Source organism: Octopus bimaculoides, chromosome 19, assembly GCF_046866305.1.
Source record: "Octopus bimaculoides isolate indiv1 chromosome 19, ASM4686630v1, whole genome shotgun sequence".
NCBI classification, from domain to species: domain Eukaryota; kingdom Metazoa; phylum Mollusca; class Cephalopoda; order Octopoda; family Octopodidae; genus Octopus; species Octopus bimaculoides.
In genome coordinates this window covers 53,091,934-53,113,788 of record NC_142946.1, presented here as the reverse complement: position 1 = coordinate 53,113,788, position 21,855 = coordinate 53,091,934, and the positions used below count along the sequence as shown (strand labels likewise).

The following is a 21,855-nucleotide window of genomic DNA, read 5'->3' as shown; positions in this document are numbered from 1 at the left end:
GTTAGACCTATGATTACCCTTTTTTCCAATATTTGAGCTATAGGGATTACTTGTAATCTGTATATATATAAAAGCAGAATGTGTGTGCACGTGAATGTAATTTATGCACATCCACAGATTAGCACGCATGTCGCTCCAATTTCGTCATGACCCTAGCTGTATTTTCGTCTACTTATTTTTCCCAGAGGCAACAGCGAATAGCGGTAAAAATAAATTTTCAACCAAAGCTTTTAACAACTTTCAAGTCGGAGAAGTCCACGATTGTTTACAACAGGAGTTAAGTCCCCTTCTAGCGACGAGTAAGTTTTTGTTAAGTGTTTTGGTCTTGAGATTTCTTACAGGCAACACACACACACACGAACATATATGCATACAAAAATCATGTATGCAATAGGTGTACGTACGTGTGTATATATATATATATATATATATATATATATATATATATATATATATATATATATATATATATATATATATATATATATATATTTGTAAGTATATATATATATATATTTGTAAGTATATATAATTGTAAGTAGTTTTCGTAAACTTATCCTCCGACGCTACTCTATCTCTTTCTCTTTCCTTTCTCCCCCCCCCTCGTTCTTCCTCTGTACTACTACGTATCTCGCCTTACCCCTCTTGTTCTTCCTCTGTACTACTACGTATCTCGCCTTACCCCTCTTGTTCTTCCTCTGTTACTACTACGTATCTCTTTTTTCCCCCTCGTATTTCCTCTTTTTCTTTTTTCCTCTCGTTGCTCACCATTCTTCTACTTCCTCCCTCTACCACTCTCTCTCTTCCCTTTACACCGGCATGGTCACATGCTTCCGGTCAATAATCCTTTCCTTCCTTGGCTTTCGCCAAGTAACACACGCCACCACTTTGTCTCTCTCGGTTCCGTGCCTCATCGCGTTCATACACACATAATTTTTCTCGTCTGGCCGTAAAGCCTTTTCTGTTTGTTTTCCTGTCTTGTTTTTTGTCCGCCACTACATTCCTCCATGGCTAGATTTAATTTGCGTATACAGATTTAATCTGCGATCCATGGGACGAGCCGTTTTAACGTTGCGTCCTGCCCGAAGCTCGTCGAAACGCCGGTGTTAAAACGTGGGTAGCTGATGAAGTAGAATGTTCTCTATGTGGCTCGTGTGTTCTCGTCTACGTTTGTTTGCAATGTCCTGTACCCAGATATGCACCTATACATACAGGTGGATGTCGGTATGCACATACCTGTACGTATATATGCATATACTCATTTACTTTTGTTTTTATATATATATATATATATATATATATATATACTTAAGACGTAGTTGTGATCTGAACGTAACCACTCCTGACACAGAGGATCGGGAGCCCTTTTGGGCATTCTATTTTCCTTGCTGGAAGGGTTCCCAACCCATGGGCAAAGGGGGGTTATATGATGGGGTGGTGTTTTCAAAGGGCTGGCATGTGCAACCTGATTACCTCTGCCGATCAAACTCCCAGCCCATGGGCTCCCGTTGCGACACTGATTCTGCAGAACTGGGTTGGGTATGAAAACCAACTTTAAGTATAAATATAGATGCTTTTGAATCAGCAATGTTGTGTTCTGTTAAATCCTATTTTGGGTGAAAAATCAATAAACTGATTCGTTATGGGGTTTTCCATTTAATCAGGATTAAAAAAATCGATAAACCGATTCTTTATAGGATTTCCCAATAAAATTGGCTACACCCCATTTTCAACCATAACTGTCATCAAATCTGATGCATTTTGTTCAAACTTGATGCCAGCATTACTTAGGATTCATGGGATCTTTGAATGCTAAAAAAAAAACAAAAAAAAAAATCGACGAGTGGAAAAAATCGATAAACCGATTCCTTATGGGATTTCCCAATCAAGTTGTCTGAAAATCATTTTCAACCAAAAGTTTACCAATTTCAACGGATTTCGCTCAAATTTGACGTCGATAATACCTAGTTTAGTTTGAAATAAAGAACTTGATTAGCTTAATAATCCTAACTTAATCCCGGGCAAAGCCGGGCTATACTGCTAGTCATGAATATTTTGATACATATATGTTCTGATTTTTTTTTTTATTATATCGAATCCACACAGTAACTCTGCTTCTTCAGTCTTGGAATACACATCACAGCAATATTCCTGAGTTAAACGACCTGAGTATTGAAGGATATGGAAATCACGTTCCCAGCCATGAGCCTATATTTGTAAAAATCCATTTGTAATATTTTATGACTCTTGCCTCCAACATCAAAAATTAAGTTGACTCTTCATCCTTTATCCCAAATGGAAATAACAATGGGTCTAATTTGGATGCATTGAAGTGATTGTTTGAAGAGGAGATTCATCAGGAACACACCTTTTACACAATGTCAGAAGTCTTTATCTTTGTACTGTTTTCCGGTCCTTTGTCATCACATACCTTAAGCTCAGAGGCCTGAAGTCAGCCTCCACCACTTCATCTCATTAAGGGTGATTTGGCTGCTATATCTTGCATGCTGAACAACCATATAGAGTAGTTTTGATATTCATTATTTCAGGGTCGATAAATAATTAAGTACTAGTTAAGGACAGCGAAATGGGACGGAACGCCTGCTCTCCGGTATCTTTTTCTAACGGTAACGTCTGCAATGGCCGTTAGCACCAAAATATTTCAGTTTGTTTTGACAACGTCGATGGTAAGTATGAACTTGCACGCACTGGTAACTTGGTTTTCCATAATTTTTTTTAAAGAGAACAACTTTCCAGGTGGAGATCAATCGCCTTATAAAGCATACGGGTTCCCGGATGGATGCTTATCACGAAAGTCCTAATTATTGAAGGTTTCCAAATCTTTCTGGCTTAAAAGTTAAATGGGGCGGGGGGAACTAAATCACGAACCTCACACACAAAACTGATAGAATAAATCCAATCTTGGTAAATGTAACAAAGCAAGGGGAACAACTCTGAAATAATTTCTCGCAGGAATTATTTCCTTCAACTGGTAAGTAAATACAGCACTGCTTTCAGAAACTTTTTAATAGATTTAAACTAAAAAGACTTTTAAAAAAGGATTTGGATGTTTTCTTTTCACAATACTGTAAAGAAAATAAATGTAGAAGGAATGCTGCCCCGATTTCATTTCCACATAACTTTCTGATAAATGCATTGCGCTTTACAATTGTCGTAATAAAATTGAAAAAACAAAAGAATAAGAGAATTTTTTAAACATGAGAAATTTCAGAATATTATTACCCAACTGTAGCATTTTTTTGCTATTTTCCAATTCTTTTTAATTAAATATATATATAATAGTGGTATATTTTTAACAGTGTGTATAGTTGGAGGCGGAGCCAGCAGCAAATACAGAGGATTTTTTACATGCGAACATTCAATGGTATTAGCCTTTAACATTGTTAATTATTTATCAATACGTAATCTAATAAAAAAATTTGTTTTTAAAGCCTGCCACCTTTTTCTATAACTAAGTTTTAATGTTGGAATTATTGATCAGAAGAAAAGGTTGTGTATATATTTATCCATTTTTTAAGGATAGGAGTGGAAACTCTCGGAAAATAGTTGTTGCTTCTTCGGAAAGCGAAAGTTAGAAAGGAGTGGGTCCGGAAGTGACAGCCGAAAGAGAGTGAAACAGGATCTGGCAAGGCCAAGTGTGTGACGTCAGTGGGGCACACAGGCCCATCCTGGTATCCGTATTTTCTGAAATTGTTTCTTAATTATTAACCATGTAAAACTTTAGAGATATTTGCCGAGTGTATGAACAAGTTGTCGTCGTCGTCGTTGTTGTTGTTGCTGTTGGTGGTGGTGGTGTTTCACTTCTTCATCGGCTTCACTTGCTGAAAACTATGACTCGAAGCGTTCCAATCATGGCTATTCCGTCAATTTCTTTCAGGCACCATGAATCTAATACTACATCACCTTTTCATCTCATTTTCATTATTGCATCGTGAAGGCGCATGGTTAAATGATTAGGTTATTCGACTCACAATCGTAAGGTCGTAAGTTCAATACCCGGCGGCGCTTTGTGTCCTTCAGCAAGATACTTTATTGCATGTTACTCCAGTCCACTCAGCTGGTAAAACTGAGTAGTATCTGTATTTCAAAGGGCCAGCCTTGTCACACTGTGTGTCACGCTGAATCTCGCAGAGAACTGCGTTAAGGGTACGCATGTCTGTGGAGTGTTCAACCATTTGCCCGTTAATTTCACGATCAGACTATTCCGTTGATCGTATTAGCTGGGACGCTCGTCGTCGTAACCGACGGAGTGCTATTATTGCATCCATAGGAATAAGACAATTTCCCAACCTCACAAAACATCTTTCCTGGGCCAGTTTTTTATACAGCGTGTTGTGGATAATTAATCGCTGCAGCTGTTGGATGTGCCTTCAATTTAAGATCTGGAAAGAAGCTATGAAGTAGATTTGAAGGCAGTAGTGCGAAAAGGATCCGTAAAGGGATTACATTGGATATCAAACTTGATGTTTGAAAAAGACTTGATGCAGAAGTAAAATTAAGTTTGCCAAAATATTAAATCTTGCAACGATTGCAGTGGGAGCAATATGTGACAAAACAGAGAAAATTATGTCAAGTATTCAATATGATAGTCCGTTAACTGCCTGGGCCTTGTTTTTCCATAGATCTAATGTAATGTTTAAAATGGAACGACTCACGAGTGTATGGATTGATGATCAGAATCGGCGTAATGTGCCGATAAATACGATGGTAATTGAAAAAAGAGAGCCAAAAGTTTATATGATGGTCAGCAGAAAAAGGAAAGTGAAATTTCTAATGAAAAACATTTTTTTGGCTAGTAAAGGCTGATTTGAAAGGTTTAAGAAGCACATGAATTTGCACAGCATAAAAATGACTGGTGAAACTGCGAGCGCTGATACAAAAACTCTTACTAATTATCCTGAGCAGCTGAAGAAAATGATTGCTGAAGGGAGCTACACACCAGAGCAAGTACACAATGTTGATGAAACTGCACTTTTCTAGAATGACATGCCTGGTAGAGCTTTTATTTCCCGAGAAGAAAAATTAACACCAGGATTTTAATCTTCCAAAAATTGTCTGACGCTTGTTTCGGGAGGAAATGCCGCTGGGGATAAGAAATTAAAGCTCTTGCATGTATATCACTGTGACAGTCTAAGGGCTTTCAAGGGTTACACAAAGTTTAATCTATCTGGTTTGGCGTTTAAATAAGAAAGCATGGATGAGTAAGAACCTTTTCAAAGAGTGGTTTACAAACGTTTTTGACCTGCGGTAGAAAGGTACCATGTTAGACATAACATTTCCAACAAAGCATGTTTCTTTTAAACAATCTACCGTGCCACCCAGCGAACTTACATGACTTTTCTGATAATGTGTGAGTAGAAAATATCGTCAAGAATACAACTTCTTTGCTCAAGCCAATGGATCAAGGCGTGATAGATAACTTCAAGGCAAGTTATATGAGAACTTTCAAACAACTAATGAAAGTAATTGACTAAGAGGATAAACCTACAGTTGGATATTTCTGGAAGAAAGTCAATATGATAGATGCTCTGGAAACTGTAGCTGAGTCATGGGATGACGTGAAACCAACTTTGATTTGTGCTTGGAAGTATATGGCCAGAGTGTATTCGTGACATTGCTAGTTTTCATCAAGCAAAATGTCTGCATCAAATTCGGAAAGGTATTGTGAGATTTGCAAAGGAATTAGGATTCGAAGAAGTCAGAGGATGATGTGATTGGATTGCAGGTGTCCCAGAGAGAAAGTTTATCTCACGAAGAGCTGATACTATTAGAAAGATAACAAGCTGATATGCAGATGATACAACAGAAGTTCTACCCACACCACTTAAATAGGCTACAAAAATTATTGCTAAAGGATTGGCACTTAAAGAGGGAAGTCTACAGATCTTTGCTGGTTAAGATCCTGATCGTGAACGTAACATGATAATTACAAGAGATGTTCTACAACTGACTCATTTCCGATACTGAGTTGTACAAGAGACGATGCGTCACAAACAACAAACGTCTTTGTATAAGTTCTTCGCTCCCTCAAACTGATGTTGGTGATAACGAACTATAAGATAGTAAATGTTGTTTCTCATCCCCCATCCCCACCCAGTAATACTCCTTCCACTACCGCCCATCACACAGTAGACAACATTTTTTGTGATAAGAACACACTCTTACGATATTCGAATTCTTTTAAATTCCCAAATTTATTCTTCTCGAAATGTTTTTGTGTTTTTATGTGTCTGTATTGTACAGTGTATGTTTAGAAATAGTTATTTTCGTGTATAAAAGTGATCATGTTACCTGTTTTGTTGTTTCCTTCTTTTTTTTTTTTTTTTACAGAAAAGTCCGTAGGAACGAAATCTCACTTGTGCGCGCGCGCACACACACACACACACACACACACACACACCTCTGTTTATCCATCTATCACAATCTTTGGAAGCTTGCTGCTCATTTTTTGACGTCGTCAACTATCAGCTTCCAATACCTAATTGTTCAGTCATGGGTAAATTGCAGCCCGCGGGACTTTCTGAATGGCACTCCTAACGAAAAATTACCTTCATTTTTATTTTATTTATTTATTTATTATTATTATTATTATTATTATTATTATTATTATTATTATTATTATGTTATTTTTTTTCTTCTTTCTTCAAATTTTCTTCCATTTCTCGCCGAGTGTTTTCCGTACACCTAGGGCAGAGCAACTTATTGTATGCATTCCCAGTTTACACACGCAAATTCACAGGCAAAATATGTATTTAAAAAAAAATTAATAAATAAATAAATTCATGAATGGATGTTGTTTTCACAGCGATAATGCTCTTCTCAGTACATGAGTCGTTCCAGTTAACACGTTGATTCGGTTTGTTCTGATAATGATTTCAAACTGACGCGTTTAATTCAGTATACACAAAGTCCAGCGAGAATTGCCATCAGGGGCTGTCTCTTAAACGGTGGTGAGGCGGGATATCAGCAAGCACTTGCTATTTTCGAGAATAGATTTGGCAATTCCCACTTGGTAACCGAGGAAATCCTCAATAATCTGAAACAAAGTAAACCAGTGAAAACGCCACAAGAACTACAGAAACTAGCGGACGATCTGAAAAATAATTCCGAGTTGATTTTGACGAAGCTAAATATACTTCAAGAAGTGAATTCGCAATCTAACATTTTGAACATTGTTTGAAACGAGTTTCGTTTTGATTTAATGTTGTTTCAGTTGCGTACACCGAATGATGTCTGGACGATGGCCGCAATACCAGTGAATGTAGTATTCACCGTTTTCTATATATCAGAGGGGACAAATTTCGCCACTTGTAGCCATTCATTTCTAGGCGGCTACATCACTTTTGTTTTAGTCGTAGTTCAAGTCAGTGTTTTGGTGGTAAGTCAACCTGAACACTTATTGTAATATGCCTGTAGTGAAACTACCTATCGTCACTAGATACAAACTACTATCGCCATTACATACAATCTTCTCATTTAAATATAAATAAATGCGAGCGTAGTAGAGAACCCATTCCTTATCATCACGTGACTGATTATTATTCGAATCGGCAACTTCTTCGAACCTTTCCCGCCAGAACGCAAACTGACCAATCACGGCCCCTAATAAGGTCACGTGATAGAGTAAAATTCTGAAGCCATCGGGAGCCTATAGTTTGTTATAAATAGCTTTAACTCGGCAACCAAATTTGTCTCGGTCCAGTTTCTCTTTGAGAACTGTTCCGTGTACCACACGACAGCAGCAGCAGCCAGCGACCACTTCAGCAGCTTCGTCCAGCCACGATGACCTCCGTCGTCGCCACATCAGCAACAAGAGTCTACTACTACTATCCAGCATCATCATCATGACCAACACGATTCTATGATTACTACTAACCAGCAACAATCTCCACCAGCGTCTACACGACCTTCTATGTACACCAAACCTCCGCGGCACATCTCTCTCTTCGATTCTGTTAGGTGACTCAGCTTCACCACGGTAAATAAACAGACAAGAGTTCTTAAACAGACAAGAAATTCTCAGCCAGCGACGAACATCTGTATAACAAGAATCACGGCCCGGCATCGATGCCACAACATCACAACTAGTGATCAGCACTGCCACACTCAGCCTCTCCTCACTTTCACATACAGATTCATATTATTGTGTACCCAAGAACTGGTATAATTGTTCACGTGTTATATATTGACTCTCTTTCCATCTGCTGTAATAACTCACATACACATACATGTATCACTCACATACACACTTTTCTTTGCATGACGGCCTGTCTTTGATTATGTTCTTATATGTCGCATTCACACTCTCACACAGACATACATCTTTAACGCCACAATAAATATCTCTGTTATTCATCTAATACGGTTGTGGTCTTTCATTACTGGTCATCTATGTTATCGTCGCATAACATATCACGTATATCATCTTTGATATATATTTGTATGTTCGACCGTGTGACACGTTCAAATAAAAGGAGTCCTCTGTTTTTCCATTCGTCACCATTTCTCATTTTATGAGTTCGCACGGTCGTCCCTTACATGCCTGTTGCATTACGTCAATAGACGCAAATTTATCTTGTGTGTGTGTGTGTCTCTGTGTGTGCGTGCAAAATTGTCCTTTGTTGTTATTGCAAGTTGAATTTGGTCGATATGTCATTGACTCATATCAGAATGTAAATTGTGTAGGTGTGTGTGTGTGTGTGTGCGTGCGCGAGTATGTATGTATATGTGTGAGCGTATGTGCGCGCTATTTTTATACAGCTTTACTGCTTTCGGCTATTGTAAAGTCGGTGGTCAAATTACATCAGAAGAAATGCATTCGTCATGTGTTGATCTTGTGTGCTTGGAAATTTGAGTGCGACAAAATAATTGTTTTATACATGACAAAAGACCATTCTTTTGTTCTGTAATATTATCTGAAAGAAGATCTCATGTATCCAAGTTCACTGTAACGGAACAATGCTTTGAACTTATGATATGGCTTTGACCGTCAAAAAAAAAAAATAGTTTCGATTACGAGAGTGGCGGTATCTTGTGGGTGCATGAAATGCAGGTCTTAAAAATATGATGGATTTAGAGAATCGTGTTAAGTACGAAGTCGGCAATGTACGGAGCTTCCAAAAGAAGTGGGATGTTGAGGCTTTGTTGCTAGCTCCACAGTATCTAACAGAGATAGATTATCGTAGATTTATAGCTAGGCGCCACCAATATCCAACCTGGTTGGCATTAAACTTAGAAAAGATAGCAGAGAAGATGCTAGCGAACTGCAGAGAAGTAACTGACTCCAAGGTCTGAACACAGGTAAATTGGTCCAAGGTAACATTAAGGGTACCGGGTATTGATTCCATTTGGAAACATATACAGAATTACTAGGTTTATCTCTTTTTCAAAGAAAGCAAGCAAAAAAAAAAAATAGGAGTTGTGGAGAAGAAAGAGTGAGAGAGATGTCTGTTATGGCCTGTTGAATGGTGACATGAAGCCTCTTCTCAGATTTGTGATCTGTCTCAAACTCCCTAATCGAGCTTTTACTGTAACTCGATGTATCATTGAAGTCATTATTATTACAGATATGAAAGAAGGTTAGATCCCGTGAGATAAGTAGAATGCAGTACACGAATTGCATGGTGTAAATGTGAGTAGGAAATACTTTTACTTGGTTTCGTGTGCATTTTTATGCTGGTAGCGCAGAAACAACGATCCGTGACGTGATTTATGCCTTCCCTTCATTGCATAAGCACCGTAAATCCCATAGAGACTATTCCAGTAGAAAAATAATTAATGTTTTCAATACAGATCAAACAACAAACATGTGGCGTACATATTTTATACTAATCACCAATAGTACACCCGATATAAATACGATGACTTCCTAATGAAAGCTCTGTACTTTTAAGTCAGTTCACTAAAAAAATATGTAGCAGAACTTGTCACTAAAATTCTTGCACGTTCCGTTTCATAGTCTTTTATGTACATGAGATATTATAGCACTGTACATGTTAGTGTATGTATATAGTATGTGCCAAGAAGTTAGATAATTACAAATGCCGTCATTTTGCAAACAAGCTCTAAAATAAAATACCTTCAAATAGACTTGGCCGATCTGGGGACATTATGTTTAAATTAAAGAACTGAACTCTTTGGATCATGTCCACATATGGCTAAATATTCGTTACGTTTTTGGTCCCCCCAAGATCACAGACAGAACCTGCTTTTTATACTGTGTCCACGTATAAGCATTTCATTTCTTACATATATATTGGGTTGTCCGGAAAGTTCGAGCTGATTTATAGTAGCTTAACTTTCGACTTATTTTAGAACATGGTTGAGTCCACAGTTTAAGCTATATTTTCGTGGAAGAAGGTTTATGTTCCTATAACCTGTGTTAATTCTGTAACCCGGAAGATAAGAAAGTTCATTTTCGGCACTTGATGCTTTTCTTTTTCCGTAAAGGGAAAAATGCAGGCTCAAGTTTTTTGGTCTCCCTTTTCTGCGCTCCCGCTTATTTTGTTGTGGGTGGTCATCTAGCTTGTTTAGCTGATGGTGTTTGGGATAGGCAAATTTGCAGTTTGCTCCCTTTTCCCCGTGCCAACAGGTACGATTAAGGTAGAATTTACAGATAATCTGTTTCTTTGCATAACGTACTTGGCTTTGGGTTTGAAGCTTGTCAGTGTTCACCATTTCTTTGTCTTTGGCTACTTTGTCTGTTCTCCTGTCTCTGTCGTTTGGTGTGGAATTGTGTTGGTTGTGTTCACTATGGTCATTGCAGCTTTCAGTAGCGGCCATAGCACTGCTGGCATTCGCTTTGTTTCGGTCATCCGTTTGGCATTTCTACAGCCTGTGTCCCTCATAATGCTTTCTAGGAGGTCAAGATGCAGTCTTATAACTGCCTGTCGTTCCTTCACCTATCAATTCGAAGTATTCACACACACACACACACACACACACACATATGCATGCATACACACATACAACACACACACAAACACACACACACAAACACACACACACACACAAACACACACACACACACACACACAAACACACACACACACACACACACACACACACATTTACCAGCTTCAACGCACTGGTATTGTTGGACCTGGAAATTATAGTAGAAGACAACTGAGCAAGCGTCGCATCGCAGAGTACGATGGAATCCAGAACAACGTGGCTGTCGAAGTGAACTTGTTGATCACAGAACTATGTCTGTTCTAAACGTTCTAGATACAACACGAGCGTGAAACTATGTCCACGCACCTGTTACAAAATTAAGTATGACATTTATTGACGTTTGTCGACATATGTGTTCCATGGCAGACCATCATAATGGAAGTACTGAGTCGAAAGAATTGAAATTATTAACGCTATTGAAAATTATTCCGTATTTACTAAAGTGGAAAATTAATTATGCTTTAATGAAACAAAAAGGAATTATTCATAAAATAGGCGTTGGTATGGGTGTGTAATTAAGGCGGTTCCTTTGCAACTACATTGTTCCGAGTTCGATGCCACTGGATGGCACTATGTGCAAGTGCCTTCTACGAAAGGTCCAAACTACCCAATGCCTCATGAGTGAACTTGGTTGACGGAACTCCGTCGTATTTATGTGGAAGCCTGTGTCGTATCTATCTTTTATCTTTTACTTCTTTCAGTGATTTGAATACGACTATGCTGGGGCACTATCTTGAATATTTAGTTGAATGAATCTACCCCAGTACTCCACTGTCATTTTTTTTGTTCCCAACTTTTTCCCCCATAAATCCAAAATTTTATTTTAGAATTTATGGGAGCAACTGTCTTTGAAGACTCATATTGTTGTTCAATGCTCGAAATGACAGCCGACAACTGATGAAGGATACTTTCTCTGTGTTTACTTGTCCTGTTTTCCATTTTCCGTCGTTGTCCACGTATTTCACTCGTTTTTTCCTCGTTTGTTTACGTGTACGTAAATACGTATTCTTATATATACGTACATACATACATACATACATACATACATACATATATACATATATATACATATATATATATATATATATATATATATATATATATATATATATATATATATATATATATATATATATATATATATATATATATATATATATATATATATATATATATATCTTAATATATAAATCTGAAATTGTGTGTTTGTGTGAAGCCTTTTTGAAAGTTTATAGAAATCCACATTTTCCACTTTTTCGTAAAAATGTTTACATCAATGGAATTTTCTCGATCTGAACTTTCCAGTGCAGTAATTAGATTTTTAAAATTCCGTTTACTTTGTGTGATTTAAGGGAGATTTGGCTGTCGTTTCTAGCAACATTTATATTCCTTCCCTTCTCCCTGTACCGGCGTTGTTATAGGGAGTAAGGGTAAAAGAGGGAGAGGGAGAGAGAGAGAAAGTGATACATACAAAGTCATAGATTAACTTGGTTACATTTTACACTCTTACTTCTTCTTCCTCTCTCTAATATAATACCTTTCCTCTACCTCTAACATATTTTTCATAACATAGAAACGTAAAAACACACACGACCACACATACGTGATCTGTGACAACAACCTACACATAAACACATACACAATTCAATATTATAGATATAAGATTTAGTTTCTGTGTTTCTTATATAAACACATGCACGCATTGCTATTTTATAACTGTCTTCCGTTCTCTCTTTCTCTCTCTTCATTGCTACCATCTCTATTCCTTTCTCCCCCTCTCTCTCTTCCTCTTCTCTCTCACAAAACATTCACTACAATATAACTTATGTTCGTCAATGTTTGGTAAATATACCACGATTTTCACTAGGGTGTTAGTGTTAGGGTTTATGTCTCTCTCTCTCTCTCTCTCTCTCTCTCTCTCTCTCTCTCTCTCTCTCTCTTCCCCCTCTTTTACTCTTACTCTCTATATTATATGTTGAGCGTGTAATTACTGCACTGGAAAGTTCACATCGAAAAAATTCCATTGATGTAAACATTTTTAAATTTCGTTTACTTTGTGTGATTTAAGGGAGATCTGACTGTTGTTTCTAACAACTTTTATATTTCTTACCTTCTACCTGTACACACAATCATTGACAACGATATAACTCATGTTCGTCAATGTTTGGTAAATATACCACGATTTTCACTAGGGTGTTAGGGTTCGGGTTTTAGGGTTAGGGTTTAGGGTTTTAGGGTTAGGGTTGGGTAATCGTGCGGGTGTTAATCTGAAAAATTACAGATATGTGAAAAGTACCGACCCTGCCATCTATTATAACTTTTGTTGTTCTGTTTAATATATACGTAGATTATGCCTCCAAAGAAGAGAGTTTGCTGGGGAAAGAAAGCAACCAGTTTAAAATGACAGCAACAGACTGCAGCAATTCACCACATTCCAGAAGCTACTTTGAACATAATGCAAAATGGTGCATCAACATCTGCCTAATCTGATAGAATTCTGGCAAAACTGTGTAGCAACAGATCGCCAGCAATTGCTTCATCAGAAATTGCCATCCTACCTCCTACTAAAAGGGATTACCCTGCTATATATATAATCAGGGCAGCGCAAAAAGTTGTTTTGCACAAGCATTTCTACAGCCAATTAGACGGATGAAATTTACGTACGCTTAATAATGTTACGCCTTCAGACTTTCCCTATTAATTTCATCGTCTTTTGAATTATGAACATATTTAAATCATACGAGTTTTTCCGTTGTAAGGCTTTCTTTTTTAGTTGATTTTCACGTAGCAAGACTTATCGTAGAAGGCGTAATAAGTCACACCCGGACAAGGTCGGGTTATACTGCTAGTATATATATATATATATATATATATATATATATATATATATATATATATATATATTGCATTGTAGTTTCTCACCAAGGAAGGAGCGGTGCAGGATGTATAGAAACGATTTTCCGTATCTATTGCTTCTACTTTGTATATGTACATATACATATATGCATACATATGTGTATATCTATGTAATAAATATGTTTGTGTGTGTGTGTGTGTGTGTGTGTGTGTGTGTGTGTGTATGTGTATTTTTACGACACGGATATGCTAGTAATAATAATAATAATAATAATAATAATCACAACAGTAATACTGATGATGATAACCTTTTCTACAAAAGGTACAAGGTCTGAAATTTTAGAGGCTGGGGTTTGTCGATTACATCGACTCCGAAAGGATGAAAGCAAAGTCGACCTCAGCGGAATTTGAACTCAGAACACGAAGACTGACGGAATGCGGCTAAGCATTTTGCCCGGCGTGCTACCGATTCTGGCGACTCGCCACTCCGTAAGCGTCGACCTTAGCTGAATTTGAATTTTTCCCGAGTCACTAAAAATTCAGCCAAATACCTAAAGATAAATAATCTCTTCTATTATAGGCGCCAGCCCTGAAATTTCGGATGAGGGGAGGGGGCTAGTCTATTACTTCGACCTCTGCTCAGTTAGCACTTTTTTCATCGACTCCGAAAGGATGAAAGACAAAGTCGACCTTGGCAGTATTTGAACTCAAAACATAAAGATGGGCAACACCTGTAACCTTAGGGCTGGTTCTGCTCTCAGAGGTAAATCATCTATATTGTTTTGGCAGGAAGAAAGAAACACTTTCACTACACGATAGCAAATATATAATTTTTTTTTTTTATTAAGTTTGTATTCTATTCTGATTCCTCCCTCCCTAGTTCTTTTTTCGTGTCGAAACTGAAATGGATTAATGTTTCCCCTTCTTCTTATACGGCGAATAACCACTTTGACCTCAACATAGTTTGAAGGTATATAAATATAAGAGAAAACGTGGTAGTTGTATGTTGGGGATATTCTCTATTCTGATTGGTCCTTGCAACTCGCCTATATTAAGCACGTGTGAGGAAAGGATTGATTAATAAACGAAAAGGATACCGAAAACATTAGCAAATGTAAGAACAGATTTGACAGAACGAGTGAACAACAGAAGAAAGAAAGTGAGAGAGAGAGAGAGAGAGAGAGAGAGAGAGAGAAAGTACGGAAAGACACTAGTTTTTCCTGTACTGAATGAGTTATTCGCTAACACTTGTCAACCGTCCTTTCAGTTGTGATCCAGTAAGGTAACAAAATAACGTTTATATGCATATTGTAGAGTAAAGAAACGGACCTAACAAGCGAGGAAACCCGAGGGGAAGCATATATATATTGGAATCCTTCTAAATTAGTAAGTAAATAATTTTTGAATATATGACTTATTTTTTCTTAATCTCCATTCTACCAATAAAAACATATTTATCTATTAAAACTGATTTAGTTTTTCCCCTTTGTCCATCGCTCGCTCTATTGTGTATATTATATACGCATATTCATGTAAAATAAATAAATAAGTAAAACCATTAAAATATTTCCAGATGTCTACTTAGCTTCCCTTCCTCTTGTGTTGCTGACGAAACCAATAAATGACTGTAATGCTCTATGGATTGTGGGGGGAAAGATTTTTTTTGAAAGTAGTGTGTTATAATAGTGCTGAGCATTGCAAATCCGGCAACATTTTAGAATTTACCAGGTTATTTATTCGTGAGTAGAATTAATTTTAAAAACCAATATTATGCCAGGGATTTTTTTCCACAGACAAACCGTATTTTGATATATACTTTGAAATTTATTTCAAATTCATATTAAATATGAAACGTGTAACATCCCTTGACTGTGACGCAAAAGCGGCAACGAATGTTAATATATGAGTATATTACCTTTTTTGTTTTTCTCTTTTTTTAATGCATGTTTAACCCCAATATATTGTAATTAATTCAGCACATTGCAAACGTGCAGCCTGTTATGACAAGTGTTTATTCATTACTTTTTTTTCTTTTTGATATTCTGTTTATTTTACAATTAACGCGCACACGTGTCTATTACTATATATACATTTTTGCTGGTTTGGACTCTGTGCAGAATCGCAGTTACTTTTTAATTTTATCTATTCATTTATTTATTTCCAAACAAAATCCTTGTGTGTAAAATGTCTGGGTCAACATTTGTATTGTAATCTCGACAGAAACGGTTCCTTTTACATGAACTTTCCTCTCACTCATCTGGTCTGTGCCTTTTTCTTTTTCTTCTCAAAAACGTTTTAAGTACTAACTAACTGGCCTTTGGGAAGGGTCATCTCAATCATTTGTCTATCTGTATTGCTTCACATATATATTTAATAATAATGATGAAGCTAAGCTGCCAGCGAACCCACTCTCTCTCTCTCACCCACTTTCAATTTCCATTCCTAGTGGTTTCATTTCAAATTTCATCGCGTCATTTTCTCAATTGCTATTTGAGAAATGCGTGAGTGTTACACAATTTCATTTTCTCTCACCCATTATAATATAATTTCGTGGCGCATACGCTTTCATATATCTGTATCTATCTATCTATCTGTCTTTTTAACCATATCTATCTCTGTCTGTCTGTCTGTATGTATGTCTGTCTGTCTATCTATATCTGTCTATCTCCCTATATCTGTCTATCATTATCTATCTGTCTGTCTCTCTATGACTGTCTGTCTACCTCTCTATATCTCTGTCTATCTCTTTATCTCTCTATTTCTCTCTATATATCTCTGTCTATCTATCTATCTATCTATCTATCTATCCATCTGTCTGTCCGTCCGTCTGTCTGTCTGTCTTTCTATCTCTCACACACACACACACACACACACACACACACCGCATCGAATCCGTGCGTGTGTATTTGTAAATATATGCGTTTAACTAGGTTTGTTTTGAGATTGGAATCTTGCTGAAGTTGATCGTCTTTGCGTTTCATCCTCTCCACCAAAGTTACGGAGGCCGGTCAGTTGTTAAAATATGGGGAGCTGGCATTTGTGCATATAAATATTGTTTAGCCCAGATATGGGGTCAAAAATTTTCTAACCGTGGCCATCCCTATTTTCTGTAAAGTAAAGAACCAAGGAGTACATGGTGTTGTTTACTGCGACGGTGTGTATTTGAGGGATATTAGGCTGTTATTTCCAGCAGATTGTAGCCTCGTAGAGGCGCTTTCATTGTCGATCAAGGCGCCTTTGAAAGGATGTCCTATAATGTCATGACGGCGCGGCAATGACGAACCGAAGTGGTCGCTCGACATTCTGGAAATAGTCAGATCTCTCTCAAATCTCACCTTTGCCGACGAAAGGAAAGGATATATTTAACGTTGCCTCAAAAGTGTTTAATAGTTGGCTCGCTCAATGAAGATTAAAACTTACTATCACAACAGTTGGAATAAACTTCTCACACACGCGCACATAGATTATATATATGTCGGAATAAAAGTATGCAGTTATAATATGCGTTTACTCCATTCTTTAAATTTATATATATATATATATATATATATATATATATATATATATATATATATATATATATATATATATATATATATATATATATATATATGCATATATATAAATATAAAAAAATAAATATACCAATACATATAAATATATACATATATACATGCATACACACATATATATACATATACACATATATATATATATATACGTATATATATATATTTATTTATTTATGGGTTTCAGCCAAGTGGCTGTGGTCATGCTGGAGCACCACCGTGATTTTCTGTCTTTATGCTTTGCTCTCTTCACGTTCCTTGCATGGCTCTTCTCCTGCACCTGATATAGTCCAATCAAGAGTTTTGATGGCACATCTGGTGTATAAGAGAATTTGACATCGCTGCCCTAAACTGTGTCTCATTTCAAGCCATTGGTTCGTCTGGTATCGTGGAGAGGAAAGCGTCGAGTTTTGTCTTGAAGACCTCCACATCCGTGTCTTGCGGGTCTCTCAAATGTTTTGGCAGGGCATTGAAGAGCTGAGGTCCTCCGAAACCGAGGCTGCTGCAGTATCTTGTTCTTATGTGAGATGCAGTGGACGGCACCTTTGGCACCATGCAGTGGCGACCCGTGCGGGCATTCCTGTAGTACTTGATGCCAAAGTTTGGCACCAGTCCTTCCAGTATTTTCCATATGTAAATTATTACATATCTCTCCCGCCTGCGTTCCAGGGAGTAGAGACCTAGTGCCTGCAGTCGCTCCCTGTAGTTCATCTGCTGGACTGTAGCGATCTTTTTTGTATAGTGCCTCTGAATTGCCTCGAGTTCTGCTGTCCGTTTGACACTGTGTGGTGACCACAACTGAGAGCAATAGTCTAGGCGGCTCAGGACAAATGTCTTCCATAGAGTCAGCATGACTTTTTGATCCCTTGTACGGAATGTCCTCAGTATCCACCCCGCCAGCTGTCTGCACTTTGCTGTCAACTTGACAATGTGCATGTGAAATGATGCATCACTACACATGTTGATGCCCAGGTCTCTCACGGTTTGTGGTTCTGGGATTGCAGTACCTCCAGGTCCTGTGTATGCCAGTTGGGAGGCACTTGTGGCCTTGTAGCGCAGTACTTGAAATTTTTCCGCATTGAACTGCATATTGTTTTGCTCTGCCCACTCATATATTGCATTTAGGTCATTCTGTAGGCTTACAATATCATCAGAATTTTTTATTGCTTGAGAAAGTTTTGTGTCATCAGCGTAGCTAGTGACAGTGGCTCTCCGAGTGACCGTGGGCATGTCCAGAAGGGTCACTATGAACAGTAGTGGCCCCAAGACAGTTCCTTGCGGAACACCGCTCAATATTTGTGTTTCCCTAGATAGTTCTCCATTGGCTGCAACTATACATATAAATATATATATACACATATGTATATATACACACACACACACATATATATATATATACACATGTATATATACACACATATATACATATATATGCATATTAATATATCTACATACATATATATATATATATACATATATATATATATACATATATATACATATATATACATACATATACATATATATATATATAGAGAGATATACATAGATACATAAGGCAGATATTCATCTTCAATTAACATAAATTTTTATTTTTTATTTTCAATTAAGAGTATACTTCTATTAGGCTTAAATAATAGAAAAATTCATGAGGAATACAGAATCGCTAGTCGCATTGAACAAAATTTAGTAGAAAAAGAGTTATGAAATAAAATGTTACGAAATTTCATGCCAATAAGAACGTGAGTCTTCCATTTAGACTTCAAGAAGAGCAATTTCTGGCGTTTTCTCTCGCACTTCGCTTAATTTTCACTTTTTGGACACACTTTCTTCAATTTTCACACTTGCTAATCGTTTCATTAGAAACATATCAAGACAAGTCTGCTTTTTTTTTTCTGCCTTTCAAAATGTTACGAAAATGCGCCAAAGCAGCGTCGTTAAATAAAGTAGCTTGCACGACCTGTTGATACTTTTTCAGGATGATTTTTTTTTCTACTAATTCGGAAATATACTGCCACTTTGCCACCATTACCTTTATGTCACTCGTAGAGATAGTCTTCTCCGCCACACCGTCCTCCTCCAGAGAACTAATCTCTCCCACCGCATCCATCCGAATGTTGCTGCTCCTGAAGCTGCAGGCGTTCATCTTTCACCAGATCCCCTGAGTGTTCCTCGACGAAATCGTTAATGTCCCCATCATCAACCTCGAGGCCATGGACTTGTTAAGAGACACTATCTCCTCGACTCAAAGTTCCTTGAGGTCTCTTTCGGATACGTAGTCAGACCTACATCTATATGTATACATACATGCATATATGGGTACAGGACATAAAAAAAAAACGTTAAACATAATGAGAAACGAAAACAGAAAAAGAAATTTTTTTTTGAACAACGAAAAAAAGCCCAAAAAACAGAGAAACGAGACATGCAACATAAAGAATATTCCCCTTTATCAGTTGCCCCTGTTCATCTATCCCCCCTTTCCGAAAGCAAGGACAATACGCGACTTCGTTGGAACAATCCTTCCCGCAAAGCAAATTAAATAAAATTTAGAATTTTTTGCGGAGGGTGAAAGTGTTAACAAGAACAGGACAGTGAAACCAAGACAGTGAAAACAAACAATAAGGGCTCTTAAGCCAAGATGATAGAAATTTTTTTTTTTTTTTTACGCTAGTAGACGTGCATGAGAGAAGAGACAAGAGACAGAAAGATCACGTCTTCTCTATAGGAAGCCAGCGGATAGAAAGAAAGAATCCCTTTCGTCACGTGTCAGCGATATATATATATATATATATATATATATATATATATATATATGCTGTAAATCCTCGAGTATAATCCGCACTTTTTCCCAAAATTTAAAGGTCAAAATTTCTAGTGCGTACTATATACGAGGTTAAAAATGAAAAATATTTTCTAAGCAAAATTTTCTAAGTAATAAATATGTAAAGGCAATTTACTTAATATTTATTTTTCACTGGCGTTATTACTGTTATTTCTTTATTTTCTGCAAACAAAGAGCACAAAAAAGCTACACGTTTGCATTATGTTATATATACAATAATAATAAAGGACGTTACCGTATAAACGTTTACAAGCCAAGGACGTTATATAGACCTCCTTGACTCAAGTTAGAGAAGAGGTGCGTATTATACACAAGGTTTAGGTTTTTCAGAGTTACAGCCCCCTAAAAATTCCCTGCGTATTATACTCAAGGGCGGACTAGACTCGAGGATTTACGTAGTTTAAATTTACAGAAAACAAAGACGTGTTAGAACAAGGTGTATTAGTAGGTTCCCATCCCGTCCTCTGTTGTTCCTGACTGTGTGTTGAGTTTATGACACGTTTGGTGGAGGAAGGCAATATTGAGCAATATTTCAAAAATTGCTTTTTTCATCATAAAGGCATATTAAAACCTCATCTTTGTTTATGCAGAAAAAAATAAGCTTAATTCGCATTCTTTCACATTGAAATTTAGGTTGGACGGTCAGGAATAACGAGGGACGGGATGAGCAGAGACAAATGGTCGCCTGATAATTAACATCCTGTTTTGTTTTCCTTTTCCTTTTCTTTTCCCCCTAAGTTGTGTTGTGAAGTTATATTATTGTTTTGTGTCACTAGACCTACGTTTAATAGATATGTATTTCACTTGAATAATGCATTTAAGTTCCTAAAATATCAAATCTATAAACTAGCTAGAAATTATAAAAAAAAACCCTTTTATTTTTTACTTGTTGCAGTCATTAGACTACGGCCATACTGAGACACCGCCTTGAAGAATATTTAGGTTAATGAATCGACCCTACCAGTACTTAATTTTTTTGGCTAAATCTGGTACTTATTTTATCAGTGTCTTTTGTCGAACCGCTAAGTTACACACCAGTGCCGATTGTCAACTGGTGGTGTGGTGTGGGGGGGTCAGACACACACACGACGGGCTTCTTTCAGTTTCCGTCTTCCAAATCTACTCACAAGGCTTTGGTTGGTCCGAGGCTATAGTAGAAAACACTTGCCCAAGGTGTCACGCAATGAAACAGAACCCTGAACCATGTGCTTGGGAAGCAAGCTTCTTACCACACAGCCACGTCTGCCCCGACGACAAAAAAAAATTTTCGATTTTGTAAACAATTCATTCTCAGCAAAAGTACGAAACTAAAACATCAATATTCTTAGGAAAACTTTAAGCACCTTTTTAGGCAGACTGGGCATATCGCTCGGAATTTCAGCTAGAGAAAAGGCCACGGGGGAGTTGCTGCCGCTCAAGCTTTCCTTGGGAGCAAGTAGAGGCGCCCGTGCAGTCGCTGCTCGTAGTTGAAGTCGCGGTTGGGGGAAAGGCGTTCGAAGCCATCGTGAATACTGGCTGTACGATGTCTCTCACGACCCCGAAGGTGACCAAAAAAAATCGGTAGAGGACGAGTAGTGTTCGGGCGGTCGACGGCAGCGAAATTAGATGTAA

General features: G+C 37.4%; 1 protein-coding gene across 5 annotated transcripts in view; it reads left to right on the top strand.

Moving 5' to 3' along the window:
- Positions 1 to 14,574: 14,574 nt before the first annotated feature.
- The window catches only part of LOC106879108 (L-threonine 3-dehydrogenase, mitochondrial), a 30,907-nt gene continuing 23,626 nt past the window's right edge, over positions 14,575 to 21,855 (top strand). The window contains exons 1-2 of one of the 5 annotated variants that reach the window (XM_052974653.2): positions 14,575 to 14,593; positions 15,145 to 15,216. The gene's annotated coding sequence lies outside the window, so the exon portion shown is untranslated. The other 4 variants (XM_014928546.3, XM_089337720.1, XM_014928547.3 and 1 more) reach the window with 4 other exon arrangements.